General features: G+C 38.8%; 1 long non-coding RNA gene across 1 annotated transcript in view; it reads right to left on the reverse strand.

Moving 5' to 3' along the window:
* The window catches only part of LOC145546559 (uncharacterized), a 174,161-nt gene extending 158,853 nt beyond the window's left edge, over nt 1-15,308 (reverse strand). The window contains exon 1 of the long non-coding RNA XR_014083027.1: nt 15,190-15,308. This is a non-coding gene — a long non-coding RNA (uncharacterized LOC145546559). The remainder of the gene's footprint in view (nt 1-15,189) is intronic.
* Between the last annotated feature and the right edge of the window lie 9,948 nt (nt 15,309-25,256).

The following is a 25,256-nucleotide window of genomic DNA, read 5'->3' on the forward strand; positions in this document are numbered from 1 at the left end:
AAATGCACACAAAATAACTTTGATAGGGTAAAGCATTTTATCAATATAAAATTAATATTTTGTCTTTTGAGTTTGATGATTTATTGATTGCTTGAGTCACTTTTCCAATGTTTGTTTAGGAGTTGTTTAGGACTATAAGTTAAGCATTAGTCACTTAGTCATGCCTGATGCTTTGCAACCCCGTGGACTGTAGCCTGCCAGGCTCCTCTGGCCATGGAATTCTCCAGGAAAGAATACTGGAGTGGGTAGCCATTTCCTTCTCCAAGGGATCTTCCTGACCCAGGGATCAAACCCAAGTCTCCTGTATTGCAGGCAAATTCTTTACCATCTGAGCCGTAATCTCTTCTAAGGCAGAGTTCTAAATGTTAGCTCTACCTCCATGTTTTCTCAGTCTCTAAATCACCTAGTCAACAGGTTAATATTTATAATAATTTCCTTTTGTTGAAAAATGTGATAAATAAAATATAGAGAATTGGAATCAATGACCAGACTTGATTAAATTGGTAAATGTTCAACTCTATGTCATTAACAAAGACTAAATTTGCTTTTCAACTGCTTTTGAAATATTTATAAATAACACTGATCATATTCTACACAATAAAGAATACTTAAATAAATTGCAAACAGTACTTACTTTACACACAATGAAATACTAATAGTAGTTATTGACTAGCAGACAGCCCAGTATCAAATCACTAAGGGAAAAGAAAAAAAAAAAAAACACAAAACTCTGCTAATTAACAGTTTCATCAAAAAATAAACAAAACCCTGATAAAAATCAATGTATCACTAATCACTATGAAAATCTTGTACAAAAATTTATGAGAGAAAGGTATAATCAGGGGAGATTTTATAGATTTACATACTCTAATTTTTAAAGCTTATAATATATTTAAACTTAATTAAGGTTATAAAAGAGCAACACAGTAAATCTTATAGCACTAGAAGAAATTAGCTAAAGAAAGAAACATGATTGCAATTAGAAAAAAGAAATCATAGTATAATTGATTTAGTCAATAACTAAAATTTTAAAAGACTTATATAACAAAATGAATTCTATCAAGGATCATCTGTGAAATTAGAGAGAGAATATATTGTTCCTAGCTGGTTTTAGAAAAGGCAGAGGAACCAGAGTTCAAAATGCAACGTCCACTGGATCATCGAAAAAGCAAGAGAGTTCCAAAAAAACATCTATTTCTGCTTTATGGACTATGCCAAAGCCTTTGACTGTGTGGATCACAATAAACTGTGGAAAATTCTGAAAGAGATGGGAGTACCAGACCACCTGACCTGCCTCTTGGGAAACCTGTATGCAGGTCAGGAAGCAACACTTGGAACTGTACATGGAACAACAGACTGGTTCCAAATAGGAAAAGGAGTATGTCAAGGCTGTATATTGTCACCCTGCTTATTTAACTTATATGCAGAGTACATCATGAGAAATGCTGAGCTGGAAGAAGCACAAGCTGGAATCAAGATTGCCGGGAGAAATATCAATAACCTCAGATATACAGATGACACCACCCTTGTGGCAGCAAGTGAAGAGGAACTAAAAAGCCTCTTGATGAAAGTGAAAGAGGAGAATGAAAAAGTTGGCTTAAAGCTCAACATTCAGAAAACTAAGATCATGGCATCTAGTCCCATCACTTCATTGGAAATGGATGGGGAAACAGTGGAAACAGTGGCTGACTTTATTTTTCTGGGCTCCAAAACCACTGCAGAATGGTGACTGCAGCCATGAAATTAAATGACGCTTACTCCTTGGAAGGAAAGTTATGACCAACCTAGACAGCATATTAAAAAACAGAGACATTACTTTGTCAAAAAAGGTCCATCTAGTCAAGGCTATGGTTTTTCCAGTGGTCATGTATGGATGTGAGAGTTGGACTGTGAAGAAAGCTGAGCGCTGAAGAATTGATGTTTTTGACCTGTGGTTTTGGAGAAGACTCTTGAGAGTCCCTTGCACGGCAAGGAGATCCAACCAGTCCATCCTGAAGGAGATCAGTCCTGGGTATTCATTGGAAGGACTGATGTTGAAGCTGAAACTCCAATACCTTGGCCCCCTCATGTGAAGAGTTGACTCATTGGAAAAGATCCTAATGCTGGGAAGGATTGGGGGCAGGAGGAAAGGGGACCACAGAGGATGAGATGGCTGGATGGCATTACCGACTCGATGGACATGAGTTTGGGTAAACTCCGGGAGTTGGTAATGGACATGGAGGCCTGGTGTGCTGCGATTCATGGGGTCGCAAAGAGTTGGACATGACTGAGTGACTGAACTGAACTGAGCACTATAAATGAGAATGAAGGTATAAACACAGCTACAGAGACATATATCCCCAGGTTGAAAACACTGGAATAGGAGTCCTGAACTTGGTTCTGATGCAGAAAACTGCAAAAAAATATAGATCTCACCCCAAACATCAAATCAAGCTTGAGAAACTATCATATCATGGTTTTTGAAAAACTCTTCAGGGTTAAGGACACAAAAGGAAATGAACTAAACAATAGAAAGTGAGTTTCTTCTTATAAGAACTTTGAGAACATTTCTGTCATGCTTGCCAATGCGGAAGTAGGAGGAATCTGCTAAAAAGGGGTAAAATAGCAGAACACTCATCAGACTTTGAGCTAACTGACACTCTTTGATAGTGTAGAATCCCAAAAAGGCAGGTCACCAAGCAGAAGTCCATCACATTGCCAACACACTTCTATATGCTTTCATGGAGCAACTGAAGAGCATGCTGGAGGTATGGGGCAGTTAGAGGAGTGGGCTGACAGACCCTTCTTCTGTAGAGTAACGGGGTGAGGCGCAGCTAAAGAAGCCTGCTGTGAACCTTGAACCTTCTGAGGTTGAGGGTGGAGCAGAAGGGCTGCAGGTACAGCCCCCACACTGCACACCTCCAGCTAAGACAAATGGGGGCTAGAGGTATGCAGGGATGCTGAGACACAAATCTGAAAGTCGATAGACCCTAAGTGACACAGGCAGGATGGAGCCTCCAGTGTGATTGTTACACAGACGTACATGTTAGTAGAATCATGTACTCAAAGGCAGTACATTTAAGATGCAGGTACTTCACTGTCTATAAGTTATTCCTTAACTTAAAACACTGCTTCAGGTACTTCCCTTGCAGTCCAGTGTTAAGACTCCACGCTTCCAATGCAGGGCTTGCAGGTTTGATCCCCAGGAAACTAAGATCCCATATACTGTGCAAGCGAGCTCAGTCGCTCAGTCTGAGTGACTCTCTGTGACCCCATGGACTGCAGCCCACCAGACTCCTACATTCATGGGATTCTCCAGGCAAGAACACTGGAGCAGGTTGCCATTTCCTTCCCCAATATGCTGTGCAGTGTGGCCAAAAAGAAAAAAAAAATCCCAATGCTTCTTCAGAAAGAGGATTTTGATTGTGGTATGTTATGCAACATGAAGGGAAAAAAAGTTAGAACTCCCCAGGAAACCTATGTTTTAGCTTTCTTACAATCAAATACCTCTTTCCCCAAAGATTTAAAAATATGACTATTATGTTATTATTTGTAGCAACTTTGAAAAATAGCTGAATATGACAATCTGTGATTAAGTGCACAAAATTCAGCACAACTTTTTTGCTATCAAACTATGTAGTCATTACACTTGATATTATAGATGAATATGTAGGTAGAGAAAACTTTCTGTTGTTATTGAATTTAAAAATAGATTACAAATCAACATGTATAGTATCTTGAAAAATACATGTCGAAAACAACCACCAACAGAGATGAAAGCATCTAACCTAAACACTTAATGGCAATTATTACCTGCTTTTTCCTACTGTGTGTTTGATTTGTTTCTACAATAAGTCTGTATCATTTGTATAATTAAAAACAAGTTATTTTCTGATAAAACAGAAAACATCATGATAAGTAAGATGAATATCTTAAGGAAAAGAGCTGACCACATTAGTGCATAAATTGATGAAGTTGTATGAAATTAATCTATTAATATTATATGTTAATAGTATAATAATTCATGTTAATGGGATGAATAAAATTTTGATCATAATGACACCAGTGGCTGACAAACTAACTTGATAAACTTGAGACAAGTGGTTAATTATTTGAGGGAAAACAAAAAGCAATCTGCCTACTTCAGATCATTCATACAAAAACAATCAGTATTAAAAAAAAACTAAAACCATAATCACCAATACAAAATAAGAGGAAAAAAATATAATAATATTGAAGTTAGGGAAAGCTTCTAAGCATCAGACTAAATGTTGATTTAAAGAAAACCAGGTGGCACTAGTGGTAAAGCACATGCCTGCCAGTGCAGGAGATATAAGAGACATGAATTTGATCCCTGGGTCGGGAAGATCCCTGGAGGAGGACATGGCAAACCACTCCAGTATTCTTGCTGGAGAATCCCATGGTCAGAGGAGTCTGGAAGGCTACAGTCCATAGGGTGGCAGAGTCGGACATGGCTGAAGTGACTTAGCACACATTGATATATTTGTGTGAAGTTTAAAAGCTTACTTGCATCTAAAAAGTAGATCTCTAGGGAAAATGTTTTCAATAAATACAATAAAAGGAGTGAAAATTGTACTCTATAAAATATTATTATTTATAAATTAAACAATGGGATCATTTAATTCACAAAAGAAATGTAAATCAGTATTAAATGTATGAAAACAGCCAACTTTTTGATTAGCAATCAAAAATTCAAATTAAAAGTACCTTGAGTTATGCTGAGATTATCAAACTGTCAAAGCTAAAGAAAAGATAATAATAACTTCTGATGAGGGTGTAGGGATACTGATCATCTCAATCTCTGACAGTGCAATGCAAACTGGGAAGTCTTTCTGGAGAGTGGTTTATGATAGTATGTCAAAATCCTTAAAAATATGCATATCCTTTGATCCAGTCATTTCACTGCTAAGAGCTGATTTTTCAGGGGGGTATGTTTGCAAAGATAAAAATCTACAGAGCTCTGTTTATCATAGCATTTTTCAAAAATGAAAAACAAACTAACTGTTTACCAAAAAGGGAACTGAGTAAATGTCTTTTGATGTATTCTGACCAAACAATGATACAAAACTATTAAAAGTTATTTTGTTGTAAAAAAAGTTTATTGTTATTTAGAGATACATGACAAACAGGTATTGAAAGAGAGAAAGTGTTAGTCGCTCAGTTGTGTCTGACTCTTTGCAACCCCATGAACTTTAGTCTGCCAGACTCCTCCATTCATGGGATTTTCCAGACAAGAATACTGGTGTGGTTTCCTTCTCCAGGAAATCTTCCAGACCCAGGGATAGAACCCAGGTCTCCCACATTGCAGGCAGACTCTTTACTGTCTGAGCCATGAGGGAAGCCTTAAACAGCTATTAAGCAAGCAGAAATCATTGCAGAAGCGATTTAGCAGACCCTGGAGTTCAAATGTCCAGATTTGGTTCCCTACTCTGCCTTTTATTTCCTCTGCATTCTTGGGGAAGTTATTTGACTTTTCTAATTCTCAGTTTACTCATCTGAAAAACAGGTAATAGTAGCAATTTCATTGAATTGTTCTGCGTTTTAAATTAGTTCATAAATATGAAGGAACAGTGCTTGGCATAAACTAAGTGCTTTAAAAAGAAGGTGACATCAATGAGTATCGTGAACTTAATTTAAAACATTACTTTTATCATAATTCTCTTCCATATCAAGGACAAAGAATGACTTTTAAATGTGTAGAGATCAAGTCTAAGAATTTCCACTTAGCAGAAAATTGGCCCTATTGTAAAAAGAGGTTTCCTAGGTGGCTCAGTCGGAGAAGGCAATGGCACCCCACTCCAGTACTCTTGCCTGGAAAATCCCATTGACGGAGGAGCCCGGTAGGCTGCAGTCCATGGGGTCGCGAAGAGTCGGACACGACTGAGTGACTTCACTTTCACTCTTCACTTTCATGCATTGGAGAAAGAAATGGCAACCCACTCCAGTATTCTTGCCTGGAGAATCCCAGGGACGGTGGAGCCTGGTGGGCTGCCATCTATGGGGTCGCACAGAGTCAGACACGACTGAAGCGACTTAGCAGCAGCAGCAGCAGGTGGCTCAGTGGTAAAGAATCCACCTGTCAATGCAAGAGACGTGAATTCGATCCCTAGATTGAGAAGATCCCCTGGAGAAGGAAATGCCAACACCCTCCAGTATTCTTGCCTGGGAAAACCACTGGACAGAGGAGCCTGGAAGGCTACAGTTCCTGGAGTCACAGAGTCTGACACAACTGAAGAACTGAACACGCACATTGTAGAAAGTACACAGAGAATTCCTTGCGTATGAACACATCCAGAAGTTTCTGCCTCCTTTGTAGTGCTTCTCCTGGGCACTCTCGCTAGATTACTGGCTCCTCCACTGCCTTCTCATCCTTCTTCAATCGCTGCCCCAGTGTGGAATACTCTATCACCACAGCCCCTCCTCTATTCATCTAAAATACAGCTGGCCTTCCACACAAACCAGCATCCTGTGAAAATCTTTCTTTCCCCTCTCCAGCCTGTTGAATTATCAGAAAAAAAATTCTGACATGTCAACCCTATACCAAATTTTCTGGCCCTTAACATCAGTTCAGTTTAGTTCACTCACTCAGTCCTGTCCGACTCTGCAACCCCACATACTGTAGCACACCAGTCCATCACCAATTCCCGGAGTTTGCTCAGACTCATGTCAATTGAGTCGGTGATGCCAGCCAACCATCTCATCCTCTGTCATCCCCTTCTCCTCCCGCCTTCTATCTTTTCCAGCATGAGGGTCTTTTCCCTGATGTTGAATGAGTCAGTTCTTCGCATCAGGTGGTCAAAATATTGGAGTTTCAGCTTCAACATCAGTCCTTCCAATGAATATTCGGGACTGATTTCCTTTAGGAAGGACTGGTTGGATCTCCCTGAAGTCCAAGGGACTCTCAAGAGTCTTCTCCAACACCACAGTTCAAAAGCATCAATTCTTTGGCATTCAGCTTTCTTTATAGTCCAAATCTCACATCCATACATGACTACTGGAAAAACCATAGCTTTGACTAGACGGACCTTTGTTGTCAAATAATGTCTCTGCTTTTTAATAAGTTGCCTAGGGTAGTCAGGTTTTCTTCCAAGGAATAAGTGTCTTTTAATTTCATGCCTGCAGTCACCATCTGCAGTGATTTTGGAGCCCAGAAAAACAAAGTCAGCCACTGTTTCCACTGTTTGCCCATCTATTTGCCATGAATTGATGGGACCAGATGCCATGATCTTAGTTTTCTGAATGTTGAGTTTTAAGCCAACTTTTTCACTCTCCTCTTTCACTTTCATCAAGATGCTCTTTAGTTCTTCTTCACTTTCTGCCATAAGGGTGGTGCCATCTGCATATCTGAGGTTATTGATATTTCTCCCAGCAATCTTGATTCCAGCTAGTGCTTCATCCAGTCCAGTATTTCTCATGATGTACTCTGCATATAAGTTAGATAAGCAAGGTGACAATATACAGCCTTGATGTACTTCTTTCCCTGTTTAGCAGAACCAGTCTGCTATTCCAGTCCAGTTCTAACTGTTGCTTCCTGATCTACATACAGATTTCTTAGGAGGCAGGACAAGTGGTCTGGTATTCCCATCTCTTTCAGAATTTTCCAGTTTGTTGTGATCCACACAGTCAAAGGCTTTGGCATAGTCAATAAAGCAGAAGTAGATGTTTTTCTGGAACTCTCTTGCCTTTTCTATGATCCAGCGGATGTTGGCAATCTGATCTCTGGTTACTCTGACTTTTCTAAATCCAGCTTGAACATCTGGAAGTTCATGGTTCATGGACTGTTGAAGCCTGGCTTGGAGAATTTTGAGCATTACCTCGCTCGATTGTGAGATGAGTGCAATTGTGCGGTAGTTTGAGCATTCTTTGGCATTGCCTTTCTTTGGGATTGGAATGAAAACTGACCTCTTCCAGTCCTGTGGCCACTGCTGAGTTTTCCAAATTTGCTGACATATTGAGTACAGCACTTTCACAGAATGATGTTTGTTTGTTTCCAAGGCAAACCATTCAATATCACAGTAATCCAAGTCTATGCCCCGACCAATAATGTTGAGGAAGCTGAAGTTGAACGGTTCTATGAAGACCTCCAAGACCTTCTAGAATTAACACCCCCAAAAGATGTCCTTTTCATCATAGGGCCTGGAATGCAAAAGTAGGAAGTCAAGAAACACCTGGAATAAGGGGCAAATTTGGCCTTGGAGTACAGAATGAAGCAGGGCAAAGGCTAACAGAGTTTTGCCAAGAGAATGCACTGGTCATAGCAAACACCCTCTTCCAACAACACAAGAGAAGTCTCTACACATGAACATCACCAGATGGTCAATACCAAAATCAGATTGATTATATTCTCCAAAGATGGAGAAGCTCTATACAGTCAGCAAAAACAAGCCTGGGAACTGACTGTGGCTCAGATCATGAACTCTCTATTGCCAAATTCAGACTTAAATTTAAGAAAGTAGGGAAAACCACTAGACTATTCAAATCCCTTATGACTATACAGTGGAATTGGCCCTTAACAAAGACTTCCCTAAAATATCCCAAGTATGAGCCCAGTGTCCTTTGTTACATGAAGCCCATTAGTACCCAAAACAAGTACTCTATGTACAAATCTAGCCAGACTATTCAAATCCCTTATGACTATACAGTGGAATTGGCCCTTAACAAAGACTTCCTTAAAATATCCCAAGTGTGAGCCCAGTGTCCTTTGTTACATGAAGCCCATTAGTACCCAAAACAAATACTCTATGTACAAATCTAGCCATGCAAGCTAGAATATAATTTTAAGGCACAGAAATACCTATGGCCTCTGTGGTCCAATCTGCAGGAGTGTTAGTTTCCCATGAAGTCATTTCAGAATGCTTCCAGACTGATTTTAATAGAGAAGAGTCCACCTCACACAATAGCAGGAATTGACCAGGAATTTAATGAAATAAGATGCCTTCCTGAGATATATCACAAATTTCCTATGTCTATAGAACCCACAGATATCTTCATATATTATAGAACTGTTCTTTCACTCTCATGTCAAAACTAAGGTGGAGAACATTTCAGAAAGCGACATGTGCAGTGTGCATTCATTCCTAAGTTGTCTGAAGCTGTAGAAAGTCAGAGAATAGTCTCAGTTGAATCAGAATAAGTTTTCTCATCTCCCCCTCAAATAATCTGATGTCCTTGGGTGGTTACATGGATCTCAAGGACTTCAGAGTCTAGCAAAATCTGATCAACTCTCCATAAAGAGTCCTTCAGAACCTCTCAGACTAACTGCAAATAACTTTCCATTTATTTGAACTGGGCGACAACATCAAATCACATTATGTTCATGTAGGAAGCAACTGAAAGGCGACTCTTTAGTTCTGAATGCAGAAGTTGGTCAAAAGTCTGATATTTTCAAAAGCTATATCATTTTGAGAAAGTGAAGAAAATTGCATTTTTCTATCTTTCAAAAAAATCTAACAGTATCTTTTATTGTATTTTTAAGGTACCCTCATTGCTGCTGTGATGTTGAGGGAAAATCAAGGACATAAGACTGAGAGATACAATGTGGCCAACTTCAAACAGCAGCTCTACTGAATACTTCATTACCTGTTTTGCTGTGGTTCAACTAAGGATTAGAATAATAGCTGAAACACATAGATGAGTAAATACAATTGAAAAAAGAAAGGCAGTGATGGAAAGCAGTGTATTCACATATGAAGATGGGTCAGGGATGCCTTCATCTATTCATCTGTCCACTCACCCTATTCACCCATAGATCCATCCATTAATTATTATTTTTAATATCTTATTGAGAAACTCTTGTGCAAGTTCTTTCTAGGTGCTAAGGAAGTATCATGAACAAAGCCTACATGATCTCTGACCTTGTAGAGCTTTAGTCTAGCTAAGGAAGGGTGTATTATTTATGCTTTCATTAATTCATTAGAAATTAATGAGGAAGCACCCAATGTCACTGAAATGTGAATGTCTTTGCAGAAAAGGTAGAATTGTTTTTCTCATAGGACATTTTCTACTCTTCCACTTGTTTTATCTTCCTCAGAAAAATGCAAACTCCTCAAGGACAGTAGTATCTAAGGTTAACTTCAGTACTACTTTAGCACCTGGTAAAGTTTCCTGCCTTGTGAACTGCAACACCTACATCCATGGAATGGCTTCTCACTATTATGTTTGCTGTATTCACTATATGTGTGTGTATGTTCAGTCACTCAGTTGTGTCTGACTCTTTGCAACCCCATGGACTGTAGCCCATCAGGCTCCTCTGTCCATGGGATTTTTCAGGCTAAAATACTAGAGCAGGTTGCCATTTCCTCCTCCAGGGGATCTTCCTAACCCAGAGATCGAACCTCAGTCTCTTGTGTCTCCTGCACTGGCAGACAGGTTCTTTACCACTGAGCCACCAGAGAAGCCTGTATTCACTAGGAAACATTCAATAAACATGGCTTTTTTGAATGTAAATTGGCTTGCATATTACAGAATTCCTTGAAGCTAGCTACCATACAGACCACTCTGTGTTCCCACCAGCATCTTCTTTCCAGCCCTTGTCCTCCCTTAGCCTGTATGATACCTTCTGTAACACTACAACTTCACTACCTGAGTTTCCTTCTAATTGTTTGACTACTTTTTCTCTGTTTAACTTGATAACTCTGTTCAATTCCATTCAGTTCCAAAGCAAGCTAATTCAGTTTTATTAATATTTGAGCAGTTACTATGTGCTGGATACAATTTATCACCTCTATTTAGAATACTCTAAAATTCACTCTTCAGCTATCTGATGGATCTAAACCTACATTGTCTATTGGACACCATCTCCTGGGTAACCTATGATCTGCTCATTCTAAGCATATCTAAAATTAAACATCATTTTATTCTGAAAATGGAAATCTACCTACTTCTTACATGAATATGATATTAATAATTTGAATATTGTTTTAGCCACTAATACATAAATCTCCATGTTGTAGTTAACTAATTCTTCAAAATTCCCCTGGATCAAGCTTAATTTTATTCTAAATACAGTTCACTTCCAATCACAAAATGCCTGAACTTGTCTTGATCACTTTTATACCCTCTTGCATTCCAACCTACACAGCATACTTTGCTAAGTTACCAAAATAAGTCACCTTTAATGATGCTGAACTCTTAGAGAAGCAGGTGTAATTTCTTCAGTTCGGGGTATAATAGCTTAGGATGCAATACCTTCACTATCATGGCCTTATTTGCCACTAATGTTGTACATTTGTTCTACCCTATGAGGAAACTAGATGTCTTCCTGAATGTTATGTAATTTCTTGCTTCTAAAATATTCTCCAACTTTTCTCACTCTTTGTGGTATGCCTACTTCTGTCATTCCAGGTGTTAAAAATATTTCTAACTTATAAGCCCTAGTTTAAATCAACCTTCTTGATGATGTATGCTGCAATGAAAATAAATTTAAAAGAAAAGATATAAAGAGGATGGCCTTTGGTAACATAGAGACTTGAATTAAATCCTGGATCCACCACTTTACATGCTGTTTGATCATTGACAAATTACTTTAAATTGTGACACTGCTCTAAGGGGCAAAAATTCTCTCTTCAAAATGAAAGTAATCTTCCCTTGGACTTTGAAATGAAGAAGGTGGCTAAATAGCACGATTTGATTAAAACAAGTATGAAAATGCACAAAAGATGCTGGAGTTCAACCATCCTGAAACTTAGAAAATCACTGGTTGAAAATTTACCAGAATCCAGGATACAATTAAACCATTCCAGGCATGAATGTGGTCCTGAGAAAGAAGAGTCTGTCCACAGAGAAAATGTTTGTATATTTTCACTGCCCTTCATTGTGATTTGATAAATTTACAAACCAGTAGGCTAGTAATTAAACTGTATATTTCCACCCCTACTACATGGGAAAAATAATTTCTAGAGTACCCAAAGTCATTTCACTCCTGGATATCACCCCCCTTTCACCCTCTAACTTAGACATCAACTTATAAATATATTCTGGGACAACAATTTCAAGTAAAAGCCATGGCTGATGGCTGAAAGTAGGGAGTTGTAGGAGTGATGTGGGAGTAATGCATTTTGGCAGTTTTAGATTTAGACATGTTAATTCTGGCAAAGAACTAAATACATACTCCATAGGTTCCCTTCTGTATATTACAAAACAAACAGGGATTCCCTGATGGTCCAGTGGTTAAGAATCCTCCTTGCAATGCAAGGGACATCTGTACAATCCCTGGTCTAGGAAGATCCTACATGCCATGGGGCAACTAAGCCTGTTCTCTACAACTACTGAAGTCCAAGCGTCTAGAACCTGTGCTCCGCATCAAGAGAAGCCACTGCAATGAGAAGCCTGTTCATCACAACTAGAGTAGCCCTTGCTCTCTGCAACTAGCAAAAGCCTGCTCACAACAATGAAGACCCAGTGCAGTCAAAAATTAAATAATTAAAAATTTAAAAAAACAAGCAGACAAAAAGAAAGAGAAGCATACAAGAACAAAAACAAAACCATATAGCAAGAACAGTTTCCAGCAGGGTTACAGGACACTGGATATTTGGTAAGCCTTATGCCTATCCACTCACCCTCCAACCAATGATCTTAGAATTTGGACAAATTAAAAAAGACCCAGTCAAATCCATGCCCTACTCAACCATGCACTGCCAAATATTAACCCAGATTGACCTTTCAACTGATGACTAAATTAAAATATAAATACATAAGAAAATATTTGATAATATATAATTGTACTCAAATTATAAAGGATAATCCACCTTAAAAATATTTACATTAAGAAGCAGAAGAAATCTAGCATCACTGTTTGTTTTTAAATAAAATTAAAACATCCATACACACAATATATAGGAAAAAGGAAACCGAATATGTAAGTAGGAGAGCTGGAAGAATCCAGCTCTCTCAGCTAATCCAGATACAGTAATTTTGTTTTCCCATGTGTCTCTACTGGGCTTCCCTAGTAGCTCAGTTGGTAAAGAATCTGCCTACAATGCAGGAGACACAAGTTCAAACCCTGGGTTGGGAGGACGCCCTGAAGAAGGAAGTGCAACCTACTCCAGTATTCTTGCTCAGAGAATCCCATGGACTGAGAAGCCTGATGGGCTACAGTCCATGGGGTCAAAAAGAGTGGCACACGATGGAAGCGACTGAGCATGGCACGCACATGTGCCTCTACTAGTTTGGCATTGATGGCCATAAAGCTTGGATTTTCTCAAACTTGCATTAAAGAGGGGTTCTTATTATTGGCATTAGGCAATTTTCCATGTTCTGATTCCTCTGAAAATTTATCCCAACTCCTTTTTCTCTTCCAAGTTCTCCTAAAAGTTTGTGTTTTGAATACTTTCTTATTTTCTAGTGTTTATATAAAATTACTTTCTTAATGGCATTTCTGTCATCTCAGTTAACTTTCAGTGGGAAGGTAAGTAGAAAAATGACTTCAGTTTGCAATCTTGATTCAACTTCTCCATCAGATATTAATTTTGTATGCAAGAAAACAATAAACGTTACTCTTAAATATTACAATGATTAAAAATAAATTAAAAAGATAGTCTCTGCTTATGTGAAAAAAACAGCTAAATGGAACACCTCATTTTCTCTGTAATGATCAAGATAATGAGGCATTTCTGTGCCAAGTGAAAAAAAAAGTTCGCTTTAGAAAATTCTTTTTGAGACTCAAATGTAAATTGTTTAATGTTTAATAAATTTCTTCCTACTTTATGCTACTCTGAAAAGAGAAATGTGGTACTCTACAAGATTTGTAGTAATGTATTAAACATGTGTGTCTCTCTTCCATGGGTATTAGGGTCAATCTTTAATTGAATATGGAACATTTATTGTTCTTAAGTTGAGAAGACAGTAACTAGCAAAGCATCAGTTCCAATACACTATTGTAAATCAATTCCAGACTTTGAGAACTGTAACTGCTAAAATTATTTCCAAAAACTTTGGCAATTAGGGTTAAAGTTCAATCATTTGATGTGCACTATAGCTAAATAAGTGTTTCCCAGGTGGCACCAGTGGTTAAGAATCTTTCTGCCACTGCAGGAGATGCAGGTTGAATCCCTGGGTTGGGAAGATCCCCTGAAGTAGGAAATAACAACACGCTCCAATATTTTTGTCTGGGAAATTCCACGGAGAGCTGGTGGAATTCCTGGTGGGCTATAGCCCATGGTACCGCAGAATCGAACACGACTGAGCGACTAAGTACACGGTAGCTAAATAGGTCATATCTTTAGATAATGTTGCGGCCTCTGGGTCTCACTAAGGATAATACATATCATACATTATTGTCTAGCTTCAGATGCATGAATATAGCTAACAATATTCATGCTTTTACCTGAGACTTACTTCCCCTCTATCTTTGTTTTGTTCACCTTTCATTACAATAGCTAAAGAAGCATAATATGTTCAACATTGTCTTCTTGTACTAAGTCCCATCCTCATACTGCTCAACCTCCTCTCCCTATCCTAAGCTCTGTATTTCAGGGATTGAAAGACTGGAAACTACATTTGTTGGACTCCTTGTCACTTGGATCCTGGGGTTGGATTCTAGCAACAGAAGTAGTGGATAGAGGATTAAAAAAAAACTGGGCTCTGGCACTTCCCTGGTGCTCCAGTGGTAAACAATCCACCTTCCAAATGCAGGGGACATGGGTTCAATTCCTGGTCAGGAAACTAAAATCCTACATGTTGTGGAGCAACTAAACCCTTGCACCACAAGCAGACAATCCATGCATCACAAGGAAAGATTCCACGTGACCCAGAGAAGATCTCGTGGGCTGCAACTAAGACCCAGTGCAGCCAAATAAATAAATAAATAAATAACACTATTTAAAAAACAAAACAAAACTGGGCTGAAATAACATTTGTGGGTTGAGGTAAGGAATTGACTCCACTTTTTCACTATTCATTCTCTAGCCCTGGGTGGGATAGTGACTCTTCTAGTTTCTGATGTCCAGGCAGCACCACCATTCCCTATAGTTCCCTATAATCCTTTCTAACAATTTTTAACTGTTTCTATACTAAATTTTCTTCTGTTTGAAATTCTTAGAGTGGTTTCTCTATTTCTGATTGGCCCTCGGCCAATACACATAATAAATACATGAACTCTATTAATTAAAGGAGAAAATGAACTTGGGCCAAGTTGTGAAACTCTCTGCAGTGGAATCTTGGTGGTACAGATTAAAGCTTTCTCAGCCCCACCTGATTCACTTGAGGAATAACTTGACTGCCTTCTTGTAGATAAGAGTACTGGGGACCCGTGGTAGAGAAGACAGACAGCTCATCTTCTTGCTCACTGCCTAATTACACCTCCTCTGACTGAGTTCTGGAGCACAGTAGGTCTCCAAGGTTACCTTTTGTCACTGCCTGAATGCTACTTACTTCTGTGCTCATAATGATATGGCCCTGATGATGTCATTTGAAGCTTGAAGGAGGTAGACCACAGCAAGGTGCCCTTTGAGGTAGTATCTTTGCTGAAGGCAGGAATGGTTTCAGATGAGATGTCATATTTTTCAAACGTGGCATTACCTGCTCGATCCATTTTGTCACATTACTTCTTCTGGTACGTGTCACATTATGTTAGGTCATGCCATCAGCAGTGAGACACGCTGTTGCCAGAGCGGCAGCCTATGGACCACCACAGATTCAAAAGCCCTTGTTTTTTACCGAGACACTTGAGCTTTGGATCCTGTTCCATCAAGTCCTATAGTCATCATACAAAATATATTTTTTTTCCAAGAAAAGAAAATAGTCAGTTGACTTAAAGAAATCATGAGGGAACATTCTGGAGAAAACACCATTATCAGTACTGAAATTTGAGCTCCAGTGCCTTGGCAAAGCAGCATCTCTTTACATTCAGCTCTTGACTTCTAGCAATGGCAGTCATTTTGGATAAATTGTGCCTTGATGCTTCAGCACCAGACAGATTCACAAGAGCATCTTTATAGATTTCAAAAAGAGCTTACATTTAGAAAGATAGGACAGTCTGGGTCTTGCCACTTTGATTCATATTTAGAACCAGGACAAACTTCTCTTTCTGGTGCCTGTGGAAGACACATTGTCCAAATCGATGTCTGGAATTGCTAAATAAATTTCAAAGAATAGATTTTTTTTTCCCTGACCTCATTTAAATGTCTAGACATTTGTGGATTATTGGATCTAAACCATCTGAAACATCAAGCCAATATTCCCCAAACCAAATTTAACCTATAGATTAAGAATGCAATCAAGAATTATAAAATCAGAGTCTCATTGTCAGACCCACTGGGAGGAAGCTGAGAAGTGGAAGAAAAGAGACGATCTCTTAAAAACCTTCCAACTAGATGGAAGAACAAAGGAAACACAGACAATCAGCGAATAAGCACTGACCAATATATTGTTGCTGATATCAGTGTGAGATAAGCACGGAGGAGAGATGGGAAAATCAGAGAAGTTTAAGTAACTGGGAAAACAGCTAATTGTACCTATTCTCAGATGATACACATTTACATGGAAATGTATTTCATGTTCATGTTTCAGGGTTCTTATTTTTCTTTATTTGAAATCCAAGCTGTTTTAAGTCTATTTTATTCTATAAGCAATTGCTATTAGATGGCAGTTTAAAGGAAAAAAAAAATGAGACGATGGCCCACAGGAGGAGGCTGTATCAACAGAGAAACTAGAGAAAAGGCCCCCTTCCCCACCTTTCTCCTTGTTAGGAACAAACTGCTAAAGGAACAAGTCCACCGGGAGGGGGGGGGTACCTTTTAAAGGAGCAAGGGTCCCAGGCTGTTGGAAACCTTCAGAAATTATTACCTGTTTTTAACAAGTTTTTCCTTTAGTCATGAGGAAAAAAAAAAAAAAACAACCTATTTCCCTTCCAGCCCATATTTAACCATCATATTTGTGCATATGATTGCAGCTCTTCTGAAAGGACTTGGAATGAGCTGCCAGGCTGCAAGGGATTGAATCGAAAGCCCCCTAACAGTTAAAGTGTCCATTAGCTCCTCTACACTTAGCATCCGTCAGAGAGAAAAAGGGCTGGGAGCCCCGGGCAAATTTCTAACTAGCCTAATGAGGAGAGAGATTCTGGGAGCAAAAAAAGTTCATTTGCTGAATTTCCAGCAAGAAGTCACTTCAATATTGCTTCCAGGAAACACTGACAGGCTTTGTTGGTAAGAAATCATTATGCTGAGAAAGAAATGGGATATTGTTATATGAGATTTTTAAAGAAAATTCATTTTGATAGATGTCTAACTGTGCATTCAATTAAATTTCCTTCTCTTTCTTAAAAAATAGATGTCAGGTAATTGTACTCAAGTTCTGTAAGCTGAAAAGTGTTATCCTTTCCTTCCAGTTATTAAAATTTCTTTATCAATATGTGTCTTTCTTGTCTTTATCCTTTGACTGCAGGGGGCCCTCAATGAAAATACGTGGATTTCTCCTCTCCTTTCCTGTCAATGTGTGTGTGCCTCCCAGAAGGATTAGTTAAGGGCTGCTCCTTTTGGAGAAAATTGACTTCCATATTTAAATTATGTAGGCTCTCTGCCCCTGAAAATTTCTCTTCTTAAAAATCAATACACATGATCACTTGCTAGACAAAGAGTCCATTTATTTTTATTTTTATTTTTTTCACCCTATCTTTTGGCTGTGTTACATTTCATGCAGAATCTTAGCTCCCCAACAAGGGATTGAACCCATGCCCCCTGCAGTAGAAGTACAGAGTCTTAACCACTGGATTGCCAGGGAAGTCTCACAAAGTTCAATCACAGATCATCACTATTTACTGTGATACCCCACTAGTTTCTACCTAGGTATTCTGAAGCTGAAGCTCCAATACTTTGGCCATCTGATGCAAAGAGCCCACTCGTTGGAAAAGACTCATGCTAGGAAAGATTGAGAGCAAGAGGAGAAGGGGGTGACGGAGGATGAGATGGTTGGATGGCATCACTGACTCCATGCATCTGACTTTGAGCAAACTCCTCCAGGAGATAGCGAAGGACAGGGAAGCCTGGTGTGCTGGCAGTCCATGTGGTCACAAAGATTTAGATATGACTTAGTGACTGAACATGAATGACAACAAGGTATCCTGACATTTTGTGATGGTCCTTTTGAAGGTTCTAATAATGATCAACTAACTGCTTATTCAAAGCACTTAGCCCCTTCAATCCATTCCCTTACTCCCGCCAAATCCATTGTTCTAAAATATGGCTTTGCAAGTAATACACTCCTCTTTCTAAGATATTTAGACCTCCAAGTGGCTTTGCATCTATCATCTGGAACAACCACCTTCTTTTCCTGATTAGTTTCAGATAGTGACATTCTCACGTTCCTAATCAACCAGATACATATTCTTAGAGTCACATTCCCTCACTCTTCAGATTTCCCTTATATTCATCCAAGCCACTCACTTTATTTCACGTGATATATTCCAAATCATGCAGGATTCTATCTTCACGATAAGGATCTCATTTGCCCACTCCTTTCCCTGCCCATTGCCATCTAATTAATTCAGACTTCTTTTTTATTATCTTGCCCTGACTCTTTTAATAGCTCATTAATTGGTTTCTCTAACACTTACTTGTCTTAGTCTAGACAATTCACATATGACAACTGTACTCATTTTGCTAAAATAAACTTCAACCGCATTGTTATCTCCAACAAAGCCTCTATATGACTCTCCCACAGTCTACTGGATTTTACGTAAGTCTTAGTATTTAAAGCTTTCCAAAATGTGGTTGACACCTACATTCCAGGATTTACTTCACACTTTTTTCATTAATACATGCTAAGCTCTCACAAAATATCACTACAAACTGTCCCTATCACGTCTCATACTGTTTGATTTTTGTGTCTCCACTCAGTCTCTGCAAGTGGAATTTCCTTCCTCAACTATCTTCCACATAAAATTCTTCATCTGTATTTAGACTTCTTTTCAAATTCCAACTACTCTTTGAAAGTATTTCCTGATTCAAGCATGTGTGTGAGTGTGCTCAGATACTCAGTAGTATCTGACTCTTTGTGACCCTATGGACTGCAGCCTGCAGGATCCTTTGTCAGTATGATTCTCCAGGCAAGAATACTGGAATGTGTGCTACTTCCTCCTCCAGATGATCTTCCAGACCCAGGGATCGAACCTGCATCTCCTGAGGCTCCTGCATTGGCAGGTGAATTCTTTACCACTAGAGCCACCTGGGAAACCCCTGTGTGTGCTAAGTCGCATCAGTCATGCCTGACTCTTTGCAACCCTATGGACTGTCACCCGTCAGGCTCCTCTGTCCATGGTATTCTCCAGGCAAGGATACTGGAGTGGGTTGCCCTGACCTCCTCCAGGGGATCTTCCGGACCCAGCGATTGAAACCATTTCTCTTAAGTCTCCTGTATCAGCAGGCAGGTTCTTTACCACTAGCGCCACCTGGGAAGCCGTTGATCCAAGCATAATTTCTGACTTCTCTGAGAAAGAGTACTTAATAGTATTTTGTTTGCATGTCAAAGTTTCCAAACTCTCTCCAGTTCTCATCCTTTGTGAACCAAAGGTCTTTTGATAATAAAGGACAGAAAAAAAAAAAAATCACATTTCCCACTAGAATGGGATTTCAAAAAGACTTGAATGCCTGGAGAGAAAACCAAGTCATGTATCAGACCAAGCTGACTCAATCCATCTCTTTCCCAACTTTGCATATGGAGTTATGTAGAAATATTGGGGAATTTGGACCTTTCAATTAGGAAAGCAATGGTATTAAGGTTAAAATGTTGCATGCAGGCTATTTACACAATAGAGTTAACTAATTCATTTCCAATTCCTCAATAACAAAAAATAATAGCCCACCTTCTAACCTATACTTTTATTTTTTCTGTTTGCCCATTTTTTCTTTGAAGACTTATCAGCAAGCAGAGAACAGGGCTGTGATCGACTTGTCCTGGTGTCCTAAGTATTGAGAAAGAGACAGGAGAGGTATTTGATAAATATTTACTGAGTTGAAATCTCCACCGTCAGGCTCCCCTTATACACTTGACACTTAGAGCTGCAAACCTTTAGGTAACTTAAGTGCACTGCCTCTGTAATAGATGCTTCAGCATTTCTTTTTTTATTTTTACAATACACCTCAGCATAACATTAATTCCTCAAGCTCAAGATGAGGATTTATCCTTATACTGTTATTGTAGCATACACTTCCAAGCATGGTGCAACACGCCTAGCACAAAGCAGAGTCAGACTCAGGAGTGCTTAGATAGTTTATAGATAGTATTATAGATAGTATTAAAGTATTATATATTTGTATCTATTTTCATATAAGCTGAACAGAGGAAGAGAACAACAATCAAGGAGTTGCCTATATGTTTTTGAGAACTTCTGAATGGCTCTTTCCTGTAGAACAGCCAAAAATACAGAACCTCCTGCCAGCACACTCAAAGATCAAGGTAAATGTATTTTGAAGCTTGAAGAAGTCAGGGACTCTGAAAAGATTCAATGCCCATTGCACTCCAAGTCTCCATATTCTCACAAATAAATAAATACCTTATCCGCAGTACATGCGGTTTTCCAGGCAAGAATATTGGAGTGTGTTGCCATTTCCTTTTCCAGGAGATCTTCCTGATCCAAGGATCGAAACTTCATCTCCTGCATTAGTAGGTGGGTTCTTTACTGCTGAGCTAAAAGCTTAAATGGGTACCTTATTATCTGAAAATAAGTACCTTCCTATCTGGGAAAAAAAAAAAAAAAAAAAAAAATATATATATATATATATATATATCTTTTTCTTAGGATTACACTACAACCATTCACTACACTTTCCTAGGGTTCTACCAGTGTTTTGTTTTGTTTTGGTTTTTAGCCTAGAAATAACACAACCTAAAGTCAGAATGCTGTCAATTGCTTGCTCTCTTCTTTATCATCCCTGCATCTTTTACCCTTATTTTCTCTCCTAAGGGAAAGAAAGATGCTCCCTCCCCACAGGGTAAAGTGATTAGAGATTTATTCCCTGTAGGCAAGACTACAATAGCAGGACAATTAAGGGAGGAGGCTGGGCCCTGCCCAGACCACATATTTCTCATTCTTAAAGTCAGGAGACCTCTCGGACCACACTAGCAGAGAAAGGCTCCTTGGAGGTCAAAGGAGAATAATGTCAAAGGATGCTCTACCCACAGGCCTCTTTGGTTACAAGATCCATGTTGGCTAGAGATGCGTGTGCACACGTGAGAGGATCCTGAGATACACCAAATAAGGACTGTGAACCAGGCAAATCAAAATTATTGGCCAAAGGAAACTCTGAAGAAATGCTCGGATAAAAGTAATTCAAACTGCCACAAGGGCATGACTCAGCAACTCTCTCTCTCTCTGAGCTTGCCTGTGTGTCTATCCACATGAGATCAATCCCATTCATCAATAAGCCCGATGCAAATCACCTGTCCTCTTTCCAAAACCTATAGGATGTTTGCTTGCTCGCTAGCCCAGAAACACTAGCATCTGGTTATACTTGTCTCTGGTTTTCCAGAAGGAAACACACACACACATACATACACACCAAACTCAATACTGAAAAAGCCATTCACTAGGTGCAATGAGCTCCTTCTTATGTTTGTAGTTAGTTTGGCTGGTCTACTCAAATTCCTTTCAAGACTTACTCTACAAAGTGATTTGTTTAAAACCCAGAGAGATGCAGAGATTTGACTGATAAGTGACCACAAGCCTCATCTCTCTAATACTACTCAGTTTTAAAGCAGTATTATTTAAAAGTACAAAATTTTAAAGTACAAAAAGGACTACTGCTTTTCATCTCTGAACTCACCCCTGGCGTGAGCTGTTGCTGGAGCAGAAGAGAAGCTGGCCTTGGATGCATTTGGGGGATGACTGTAACCTTTGGATCTTTTCAAGTCTTTGTTTCTGCTTTTTTGCTTCAGCATGGTTTTCAGTTTCTAAAAGCATTCTCTGATGTCAGTGTTTGTAGCATAGAAAGATCCCAATTATTTGGCTTCAACACACAGTCAAGAGAGTCCCGCCAACTCTCATTAAATCCTTCAGTCTTATCTTTCAGTCAATATATTGAGCATCCTCTGGATGCTATTCCTATTATAGATTTTAATCATCTTGATTAGATTATTGCTTCTGCTCCAAAGTACAATATGGGTTAGTATAATCACATGGTAATAGCAACTGTCTTACAAATTTGTATAATATTTCTTAGGTTTTGAAGTTCCCTAACATCTATCAGCCATGTAGTCATCAAAACAACCACATAAGATAAATCAGCTGCTGCCTTCTTTTAAGAAAGAGGACAAGGAATCATAAAAATAAAGGGACTTACTCCTGAAGCCATAGATGATAAGTGACATGTAAATTTTAATGGCTGGAGATTTTATTATAGTAAATTAAAGTAAAAAGAAAAAAAATCATATTTTAAAATAAGCAAGGTTGGCTTAAGAATGACTTCCACCAATGCATCATGAATGAACCTTGAATGATTAGCAATGTGTAATGTATTACTTGCATAAGGAGGGAAGGAAAAGAAAGGTCATGTGTAAAGACATGAACTTCAAAGATAAATAAAAACTTTAACAAAAGGGGCCTTTTTAAAGTGTTAACTAAACTCTAAATTTAATAGTATGCCAATTCATGGAACACTTTATAATTAAATGGCATTCTGTATCATTACAAGATAAGTAGATTTCTTTAGAGTATTTTTACTGCAAGACACACTTACTGACCAATTTCTTGACGTTCTAATTGACAAGAACATTGTTTATGAAAATGGAGGGTTCCAGGTCTCATCGTCAAGATATCAATAGCATTTTGAACTAGGGAAAATATGTAACATTGAGACCATGTGTTATAAAAAAATATTTTTAAAACCCTCAATACTACAGAGAGAAACTGCTGGCTTCATCAGTCTGTGTCAGGGAATTAATTTTCAGCCATACATCCCTGCTGATACATCTGCAACCTGAGAAAGTCCAATTTCCTTCTTTCATGTGTGTCTAATAGAGTATGAAGAGTTCAAGTGTCTGAGCAAAATCAGAGGCCAAGCCACAGACCCACTTCCTCAGCAACAAGGAGGACAGTGACTTCAACCTGCTGCTGATAGAGAGATTTGCATCTTTCTCTCCCCAGGAAAGGTTTTCACACCTGGGTGGGGTGAAAATTGCAGTCAGAAGTGAGGGACCAATGGAATAGGATGGACTACTGGGCACAGGATGGCTTTCTGTCCATCCTTTCACCACTGAGCTAATCTCCCTCTCTTTCCAACCTGGCAGAGCCCTAGGGCAGCAAACAGGTCCAAAGGTGGAAAACTTCCACTTAAGGAGTTTAACAGGAGATAGGAGAAAGAACATATACAGTTTGTAAGACACCCCAAAGTCCTTTCCATCTGTGAAAGGGAGAAGGGATGTGTTTCACTTGAAGCATTTCTAATTGCAGGTAATGCACACACGAGGGTCATATATAAAATGGTTCATCCATTAATAAGTCCTAAGTGAGTTTTGATGTGTGCCCTGCTCAGGACTCCTGAACTCTACAATAGTAAGCACAAAAGTTATTAATGTGTTCCATTTATGAAAATTATTGAACAATGATATAGTCCATATCATAAGAGTGCTGCAGCTCATTCAGATCCCTCCAGCTGTGTATGCAGGAGTGAGCTGGATATGCCCATTGAAAGAGCTGTGCTTCATTCTTTAAAAAAAAAAAAAAATATATATATATATATATAAAATTGAAGTACAGTTGATTTACAATGTTGTGTTAGTTTTAGGTGTACAGCAAAGTAATTCCGTTATATATATACATATTCTTTTCCAGATTCTTTTCAATCATTGGTTATTACAAGATACTGCCATACAGTAGGACCTTGTTGTTTAGCTATTTTACACATAGTAGCATATATCTGTTAATCCCAAACTCCTAATTTAGCCTTCCCTGACTTTCTCCTTGGCAACCATAAAACTGTTTTCTATGTCTGTAAGTCTGCTACTGTTTCGTAAATGCCTTCATTTCCATAATTTTATTAGATTCTACATTAAGTGAAAGTATAAGATATTTGTCTTTGTCTGGCTTAATTCATTTAGTAGATCCATCCATGTTGCCACTAATGACATTATTTCATTCTTTTTATGGCTGAATAATATTCCATTGAATATACTTACCACATCTTCTTTATCCATACATCATCTGACACTGGACACTTAGGTTGCTTCCAAGTCTAGGCTATTGTAGATAGTGCTGCTGTGAATGCTGGGATGCATATATCTTCTATAATTAGAGTTTTCATCTTTTCCAGATACATGCCCAGGAGTAAGATTGCTAGATCATATGACAATCCTATTTTTAGCTTAAGGACCATCCATACTATTCTCTGGGCTACCCTGGTGGCTCAGTGGTAAAGAGTCTCCCTACCAAGCAAGAGACACAAGTTTGATCCCTGGGTAGAGAATATTCCCTGGAGAAGGAAATGGCAATCCCCTCTAGTATTCTTGCCTGGAAATTTTCATGGACAGAGGAACCTGAGGTCACAAAAGAGTCAGGCATGATCTAACAACTAAATAACAAACAATTCTATTCTCCATAGTGGTTGCATCCATCAATTTACATCCCCACAAACAGAGCAGGAGTGTTCCTTTTTCTCCACACCTTCTCCAGAATTTATTATTTGTAGCCTTTTTGGTGATGGCTGTTGTGATTGGTGTGAGGTAGTACACCATTGCAGTTTTGATTTGAAAGAGTTGTGCTTTGGAGTGCAAAGAACTTTGCTGTGATTCCCATTTGAGTATAGCCAAGACACACTGCTCCATTCACTTTCTGAAGTCAGCAGTGCCTTTGGATGTCTAGAGGCAGCAATGATGATGGATGCAAATTTCTGACCTGCTTGGGTCTCATGCAGCATGGCCAGGAATCCCTGGGCTACCTGGAATCATCAGGTGTCAGCACTATGTCAATAACCACTCTAATTCTACCAATTTAGGAAACTTTTTGTGGAGCCCACCTATAAGTAGTTATGGAAAACCATTGCCTCCCTTTGTCTAGGTAGTGAAAGCTTTCTCTTATATCAAGGTCTATTTGTAGTGTGTTTTCATCATCAACTTAGAAGTATTTTCTGTGAGATGTGAGGGTGAAGAAAAAAAAAAAAAGATGACTGAGTAGAAGCACAGACCTTCCCCATACCATGGAAGCACCCTCAGGACGTGGGGCTTAAGTGACAGATGTGATAACAGCCAGAGGGCACATCTTGGTTCTCTGCACTTCCTTAGTAAAGCAGGCAGGTCATTTGGAACATGCATGTGTGCATGCTTAGTCACTA

The sequence above is a fragment of the Giraffa tippelskirchi genome, chromosome 4, assembly GCF_054371585.1.
Source record: "Giraffa tippelskirchi isolate mGirTip1 chromosome 4, T2T-mGirTip1v1.2.pri, whole genome shotgun sequence".
NCBI lineage: Eukaryota > Metazoa > Chordata > Mammalia > Artiodactyla > Giraffidae > Giraffa > Giraffa tippelskirchi.